The 8,764-nt window shown below is 43.4% G+C and overlaps 1 protein-coding gene across 1 annotated transcript in view; it reads right to left on the bottom strand.

Moving 5' to 3' along the window:
* Positions 1–8,764, bottom strand: part of RAB1A (RAB1A, member RAS oncogene family) — a 152,262-nt gene that overhangs the window by 62,168 nt on the left and 81,330 nt on the right. The window lies entirely within an intron of this gene.

The raw sequence follows: 8,764 nt of genomic DNA, 5'->3' as shown, positions 1-8,764 counted from the left end.
TACCTCTGCTCAGTACTAATTCATGGTCCCTGCTCCTCCCCTTTTGCTTGTTTTGCCTGGCATGGCTTTTGTGTGGAAAGGACTAAATACAGCTCAGTTGACATTTGCTAGTCAACTTTTTCAATAGAGAATTCCTCCCTGTGGGCACTTCAGCTATTTTCCACACACAAGTGCTATTAGCTATTCCAAAACTCTGCAAGATCTAGTTTTGAGGGGTTTTTGATTGTTGTTTGAAGGGGGGGTTTGTTTGTTGGGTTTAGTGTGGATTTTTGAGGGCTTTATTATTGGGTTTTTTTTGGTTTTGCTTTTTTTTCTTTTTTAATCCAAGTATATCTGCTTCTATATTCTAACTAAGAATGGTATTACAGAAAATTGATTTGGACTTTTTCAGCAAGTACTTCAGCTAGAATTTTGCTTTATTTGGGCTCTGCTATGTCATGTTTGTTCCTTCCTATTGGGTTGGTTTGTTGTCCTGGTGCTGTAAGTCACTGCAACTTTGCCATTATAAGCCTCAAAAAAACCCCTTCCATTCAGAGCAGGCTGCTAATTTTGCTTCTTACCTTCACTGCAGTACAACTTTAAAATAGCTCTTTAATAACATCCTCCATGTAAATTGCTTACCTTCCTGTAACCTGCAGCCCATTGAACCAACTAACAGCTGCACAAAACAAGATTTCTGTGCACATCTGCTTATTGCCCAAACAGCTGGAGAGGAACTTCTTGCCTTTTTTGTGCCTCATGCAGAATTCTGTGCTGCTGGAAAAAGGAGAAGTTCAGGGAGGAGAGGCAGCATGGGGCTTTGTTTCTCAATTGGTTTATTTGGGTTTTTTTAAATTTTGGTTTTCCTTTTGAAAGCAACCTTAACATTGAAGATTAGGGAAACAGTTTCTATTCTGGGTCATGAATAAAGCATGTTAAGAGTCTTAGCAGATACTTGGGATGGTACTAAGGGCCATCTTCAGCTGCAGAACTCATGTTCCTTCACATACCTTTTTAAAAAATTATTGTTAAAAAAAATCTCTGTTCCCAATGCCTAGGAGTAGTAATTAAACTGTAGCTGCAGGAATAATGACAGATATGGGCCCCTTGCCTACACCTTTTAATCTCTGCACCCATCTCCCATCTGGTTTTTGTTTGCCCTAAAGCCTAAGTGGTTTCAAGATCTTCCTCTTGCATGCATGTTCTCACCGCGTGCCCGTTTTAAATCTCGCCAGGCATTTTAACGAATTAATTAATTGCCAGTTGTTGGCCTCAGTGCAAGTCGATCCTGTAAGTCCTGACTACCATCAGGCACTTTTCTTAGCACAGCAGCGCTTCTGGGGGCTACTCCAAATTGAAACCTTTGTGTTGGCCTGGAACTTTCAGTTCTAAACCACTCAGTGTAACCCTGATTTTGGCTTTCCCTGCCAAAGTAGGAAAAGCAAGGGTGGCATTAAGGACATGAAATGCAGTATTTCGGAAAGGACCCAACCACATAATCTCCCTGGAATATTTTAGGGTTTTCCTGTTGTAGTGGGTATTGGCACAAATCATGTGGGACAAGTCCAGTAAGAGCAGGTGGGATTTATGTTAGCACCTGTAATAACTGGTAGATTTGTCCCTTCTAAAGTCTTCTTTTAAGAGAGGTGTTAGGGCTTCTCATAGGGCTTACTGGGTAATAACCTAGAGCACGAGCCTTTGAAATGTGGTCACTGCTGGAATCCACCTAGTGCCATGTGAGAACAAAATGTGGTAATGATAATTGTTCATTATCTAATTATGCAAAAACTTACATCCCCAAAGGGTGAAAACTAATTAAATGGTTATCCACCCTTAAAATGGCAACAAAAAAATGAGGAAAATTTATTCTTTTGGCTCTTGTTCCATTGCTGTCAGCAAAGTCACGTGTTCCTTGAGAAGTGAATGAGACTGTCCAGGATGGACAGAGTTCTCTCCATCCTGCTGCAGGGATTGAGGCAGGAAGCTTAATTTCAGGAGAGTAGTCTGCTTAGTCAAAAGTAAGCACCTCAACTTTTAAGCTACAGCTCAAATGAAGGAGAATTCACTGACAGATTATCCAGGAAGGCAGCCAGTGCTGGCCTTCAGAGCAGTATGGGTCACCTTTTATGTTTGCTTGTGCAGAATTTTAAAGATAAAATACCCAGACCACTTGGTCCCTTGGTGTGGATGTAGTGTTCTAGGGGCAGGCCTTGGTTTTACCCCATACTGAAGCGTGCTTCTTCCGCCTCGGAAAAGTAGCTGCCTGCCAAAGAAAGTGGTGGCATTTTCCTGTGATTCAAGACCCTGCAGCTTTTGCTCCAACAGTAGTAGACCTCTGTAAAAACCCTCATCCTGCCAAATGCAGCAATGATTAGCACCTTAAGCCCTAATTTAACTTTTCCAAAAAGTACCAGACAGCCCCTACCTCACCTTGAGCCGCATGCTTTCCTTTGGAGCCCTCATTCCTGCCTCTCAGCATTCATATGCTACTGCTGCCCTGGCAAAACACGTAGCCCCTCACTGCTTAAACCAGGGTCCCCCAAATACAAGGGAGGTGCCAATCTTTCCAGGGCCAACAGTGCTGACCTGCTGTTCTTGGGGTGCTGGAGTGAGAGGAAGGCAGACAGCAGGCACGGCTCAGCAGGACCACACACTTCAGCTTCTATCTCAGCGGTGCTCCAGCAAGCAACAGGTGCTGAGCTTCTGTGGGATTTGGAAATGCAGCCTTCCCCTGCCTGTCCTGCCTGTGTAACCCAATACTGCAGGCACTGTCAAAGCACAGTCTGTAGGCTATAAAACACACCTGTGTGGTTATGGTGCTCTCTGGTAGCTCACAGCTCACACCTGGGACACGGTGGCAGACACTGGTTTAGAGCTGTTGGCTTTGCAGCGAGCTACAAAGCCCAGATATGTACCCCACCAGAAAAACCCCCTCTAGCGTAACCGCCAAGCACGAGAAGCAGAATTTCTGCCCTTTCCAGAGCCTGGGACTAAGGATTTTAATCAGAAAAGCCTAATTTGGATTAGAAATGAAGGTTCAGTGGGTGCAGCGACACCCAGGCAGTTTCTGGGGAGCAGCTGATGCGCTCTTGTCCACATTCTTGCAGTTACGGGGGTGTGTATGTTTTTGGGTTGCCATAGATTGCAGAGCTGTTAGCTGGATGTCTTACATATTGAAACTGTCTTTTTCCCTGCTTTCCCAAAAAGCATAGTGCAAGGTTCTGCTGTTAAATGTGGGGGGTACTAACTTGGGAGGTAGGTTGGTCCCTTGTAAATCAGAATGCTTGCTATTTCTGGAGGTTTTCTTAAGGACTAGAGTGGGTCAGAAGGAAGTGACTCCTTATTTTTTTAATTACCCATCCCCCCGACATTGTAACACAGTTGTTGCTTTCAAGAATATGCATGGTCTGTTTTCTTCAGACTATTGGCTCATCTGGTAAAATAATTAGCTGTTAGGCAGACAGAGGGAAAGGATCACATCTGCACAAGACAGGAAGACTGGGACAGTAGAAAGGGGAAAAAAATTCCCTGCTTGAATCACAGCTGCCCACCATGCATAGTAACAGAGCTTGCCAAGAATATTCAAATTGATTTAGGAAGAAAAGCTGAGGAAACCGTTTAACCCCAGCCTGCTTGGATCTGTGACAGTATCTCCATGGGCTGCTCTGCTCCCACTTTGGGCTGAAAGAAAGGTTTTCAAGCTGCCTGTTTCCCCAGTCAGCCTTCCTGTGTCACCCTTCCTCTTCTGCAACAGGAACACAAAACACTGACTCGTTGCTGGGCATGAGGCTGTGAGCCGATTTCCACACCAAGAAAATAACCAAAGGTGGGAATATTTATTTCATATTGATGGGCTTAAGTTGTAACTGGATCATGTGATTAAAAGCTAGAGTAAGGCAAGTTATTTGTGGCAATGGGAGCCTTTTTGCTACCTGCTATATACTCTGAATTAGGCTTCTTCTCAACAGAAGTGGTCAGCATGTGCATCATCTGCAAACAACCTCTTCAAGTGTTCAAAGCCAAAATCACTTGCTCAAGAGTTTCCGAGCACAGGAATCCTTTGTAGCTCATTTGCAAACAGTTGAGAGGGTTTTACATCAAAACATGAATAGCAATACTTCAGACATGTGAGTCATGCAGAAAATCCCTTTCCCTACTTAAATCAATCTACATCTGTAAGGATATATTCATTTAATGATTAAAAAATGGGGCATTTGGAGTACCTCTTCTCAGAACCTGTTATCTCTGGGATCATCTTTTTCTGCAGGAATCTCTGGTTCACTCCCAGCACTATCTTTGGGATAAATCCACAAAAACCCCAATAAATGTAGAACTGCACAGAAATAAAAGGGCTATAATGCAGGTGTTTCAAAACTTGATTTCAGGTGCTGGTCCCACCCAAGTTGTGGGTGGCCTTTCCTTGCCAGCTGGAGAAGCCAACTCCAGCATTAAGCCCCTCCAAACCTCTGCTCAGCTGCAACCTCCCCTATAACAGGAGGCTTTGGGCACATAAACTTTTTTCCAGTTAAAACACAAGTTCCCTTAGTACCTAAATGTCTGCTGTGAGGTGAATGCAGATCTGTTGAGACCCTGACAGCACTGAGCAGCTATGTGCTGTGTCCATGCCTAAACCACAACCAGCAAAGCATTCCCCATCAAGCTCGCCTGCGGAGGAGCCAGGCTGGAAGATGTGTGCACAAGATGTTTTTGCATCAGGTCTCTCGAAAAAACAGCTGTGGGAGGAAATGGGCCCAGTAGTCAGACCACATTCACCATTAATATTCATTTATGCACAATACTAACACAATCATAGATGACTTCTAAAGGAATGAGCCTAAATATTTCCAGGAAGAGACAGCTCTCTGTTCTGAACAAATGATTTAGAGGCCACTGAAAGGAAACCCAAACCCTCTTCCTCTATTTCGTGAGAAGGGCCTCTCTTGCAGAGTTCCTGCCTGTGCATCCTGATGAGGAGACATGTCCTTGTAACAGAGGATGGAGCACCTGGCTGGCTTCAAGGGCCCACAGCTGTGTCTTCAACCTCTCTGATTTGCCTGGGCTTGGCAGCTCCTTGCCCACAGCTGACCAGCTCCTAGGGATCCATTACACATCCTCCCAAATGCACCAGCACAGAAGTGGTATCGGAGAGCCCCTAGAACTGGCAGCTCCCCCAGGCTGCAGGAAAGTCACATCTTTGCATAGATTCCCATCTCCAGTTGCTCTGTAGCTCCTGCTGGAGAGAGATGATCCTCCCTTCCTGAAACACCAAAGCACTAAGCAAGGGTTGGATATAAATATGTGTTGCAGGAAGGCTCAGATACAGAAGCAAATCAGGCTGTACCTGTACTTAGGTGGATATGTTTGAGGGGACATCTTTAGTTTTAAAAGGAGCAAAGAGGAGTAAAACAGAAGAGGGACAAGAGATGACCAGGAACAGAGGGACAGAAGGCAATGAGATAGATGCCACTGGCTTACTAACCATAAAAACTCAGTCAAGACCACTGTGACAGAGACACTTGCTGTCCCTTGCTGGTGACCACTCAAACAAGCATAGCCCAAGGATGCACTACAGAGGATGTAGTTTGTCACCTCTTGCTTCGTGTGAGGTGACAACAGGCAATGTGCAGGCATGGCACTTCTCCCAAGGTTTAGAGTACAGTAGATGCTCATGCCTGGCCAGACTCCTCCTGAAGTCAATGAAATAAACCCTGAATAGGATCAGAGGCATTGAATAGATTTTTTGGGGTACAAAGAAAATTTTCCCTTGTTCAGCACTGAATTTTTAGTTAAAGTACTTGATGCTTCAATTATTCCCTGCTGGAACCAGCTATGTCCCAAGGAACACAGTAAAGATGGAAGTTTGGGTTTTCCTCATGGCTGCTCCATTTTGAAGGACAAAGCCTGCACAAGAGGGAGGAGACACAGAAACCTTTCTCTTCAAGATTTGTTTAAGTTCCCTGCTCATGCAGAGAAGTTATTAAAGAGTAGGAAGTGTAAACACAGTAACATCAGAAATACATTTTCTTGCAAGCCAAATTCCACTGTAAATCAATATGAAGGAGAAAACACACAAGACCAAATCCAAACACATGTCATTGCCTTACAGACAGTTAAGCATCACCTTACACTGATGGTCCATCTGATTTTCAATATTTGCAAGTACAGGGCGATGCCTGCCAGCTTCAAGGGAGATGTTCATGTGCACAACAGGCAGGATGAAGCTTTAAAACCACTGGTAGTTACACTTTTACTGCCAGAAGCAACATTTTAATCTAAGTATTGGCTCCTGACAAAGGCTGTATTCTAAAGAACTCCAACATCTTTGCTCCATCTGAGTAATTGCAAATCCCTGTCTTTAATCTATTTTCAAGATTTTTTTTTGGGGTGTTTTTTTTTTTTTTTTTGGTTGTTTTTTTTTTTTTTAAGTACAAAAGAAATTGTTTCTGTGTGTACATTCATGGCAACAGAGCTACACAGAGACATAAACTAGTGGAAGGTCCATATGTTTAGAGAATATCATACGTAATGAGAACTGCTGCATTTTTGTAAAATGTAATGGGACAGATACGCAGCAGCTGTGGGTTACTCAAGAAGCAGCTAATTTAGCAAGCTGAATTCAAGGATATTTCCCAGATCTCTCAAACAATGAATAGCAGTGTTGTTTAAGATTACCATTATGCCTTACATCCTCATTTGACTGGAAGCAGGGGGAGGAAGCCCCTATCTGTGCTTCTGGGGCAGAAGTACATGATTAGTGCCTAGCTATCATACAAAGTCCCAGGGGAGCAAGGGGGTCTGGACTTGAAGGAAGGAAGGAAATTGTGTAGGATAAACAAAAAAGAGCTTCAGGAAAGCAGTTGAGAGAGCAAGACTTGGTAAAAAATAGAAAAGAGAAATTAAAAATGAAATATTGAAGGAATTTACTTGACTTCTAACTAATATCGAACTTTAAACACACCGACTTCAGAAACAGCCTTAGAAATTTAGCAGTTTTGTATTTTTATATATTTAGGTTGGCTCTAAGGCAAGGTATGACTTATTTCAAATATGCAAATGGAAGTGTTAAGGCTTGATTACCCTTAGATTTCACTTTCCCAGGGATTTTACCTACCCTTCCCCCTATAAAAAAGGAATATACAGACACCGTGGATGGAGTCATAGCTCCATTTCTCTGTTCACTGGGGAGATGGGGCTGGTATGCTCTGTTCTCCTAAGGTGACCAGTTTGCCAGCACCCAGGCACCCTGCAGCCAGCCCAGAGAGTCCAAAGAGGCCCACAGCATGGCCCACTAGACCCAGCTGCCCTCAATTCCCACTGCAGATGGAGACAAATGCCTCATATTGAAGAGGGAGACACACCAGTGGACCCACTACAGGTTCTGCTTATTCACATATTAAAACAGGTTATACACACTGCTGAAAAAAAAATGAAAAAGGAAAAATTACAAATTAAAAATGGGGCTATGTGAGATTCTAGCTCCCCAAAAGATCTTTATTTTTGTGGGGAAGGCCTCTACAGGGACAGTGTCAATGGCAGTTTTCAGCCATCCTTCTTCAGCTGGGAGACAGAGAGGGAGGATAGGGACTTGCTAATCTGGAATGGGAGGATTTACACATATAAATAAAAGTGACCAGGTCTTCCCAAAGTAAGAGATTACCTGAGTGAACAGACTTTCTAAAGGATTTTCAGATACAGTAACGTGGTACTAGTAAACTGCAGCGGACATTGTTGCATTAAGGTATATTGCATTTATTTGTTTCCTGGATCTGATATTAGAATTTTCTCTTGCTGTACTATTGAGATAACCAAAACCTCTACCTCTCTATAAAAGAAAAATGCTTGATTTCCAAACAAATGGGATGAGCTTACACAATGGAAGTACAAGGAAAATCCACTTCTGGCCAAGCTCATCTCTCTGCTCCACTGGTGGAAAACAGGAGTAAATGCCTAAAACTCCAAAACTTGATATGAACTCGTGGGGGTAGAGCAGAGCAGAGGCTCATGCTTAACTAACAGAGTCATTCCCTCAAGCCCAGCTTTAGAAATTCCTTATAGCAACAGGTTCAAGCCAAACCTTTTCCTTAGTTACACAGAGAAGGGATTGCTCCTGGTGAAATGAATCTTAAAACCTCTGAGTGGCTTATGTAATGTAGCACTGGGCCTCCAAAGTGTTTACAGCAGAGGAGCACATCTGGAGTCAGCAAAAGGCTATCTTGGGCTAAGGACTTTGCTCTTTGCCATATAAGAGCTACATGTGCAAGTCTGGGTGTAACTCTACTTCTAGAACCGCAGCTGAAGTGAGATAACACAGCTAAAAGTTTGGGAACTACCTGAAATAAATACATTATTAAGTAGACGTCTTTTTCTTCTTAGAAGTTTTTTAGCAGACCCTTTATACTTAGTGATACACAAACACCACTGCTCTCATATCAGAATGCAATTCCCAGAGCAGTTCATTCCTTTGCACAACGACAAAAACCCAGGCCATCAGCAAGAGGAGCTGGAGTTTATTCAAGAGTCCATAGGAAACAGCTGTTGCTTTCAACCCAGCCTCTCCTTTATCTCCTTTATTGTTTATTCATGTCTCAGCTCATACTAGCCACTGTGAGCAGGTCAGGACTCTGCACTCCTAAAAGCTCCTCAGAAGCTGATGGAACTCAGCCCAGTGCCAGAAGGACAGAGGAGCTGGGTTTTATATTATTCAATTCCCAGGTGGTGACAGAGGTAAATTCCTGACTTCATTAGTTAATAGTGCAGACAACAGCCAGGCTTTTGCCCTGGATTT

This window comes from Anomalospiza imberbis, chromosome 3 (assembly GCF_031753505.1).
Source record: "Anomalospiza imberbis isolate Cuckoo-Finch-1a 21T00152 chromosome 3, ASM3175350v1, whole genome shotgun sequence".
Lineage (NCBI taxonomy): Eukaryota > Metazoa > Chordata > Aves > Passeriformes > Viduidae > Anomalospiza > Anomalospiza imberbis.
The sequence above is the reverse complement of the archived record's forward strand: the minus strand, read 5'-3'. Positions and strand labels throughout refer to the sequence as shown.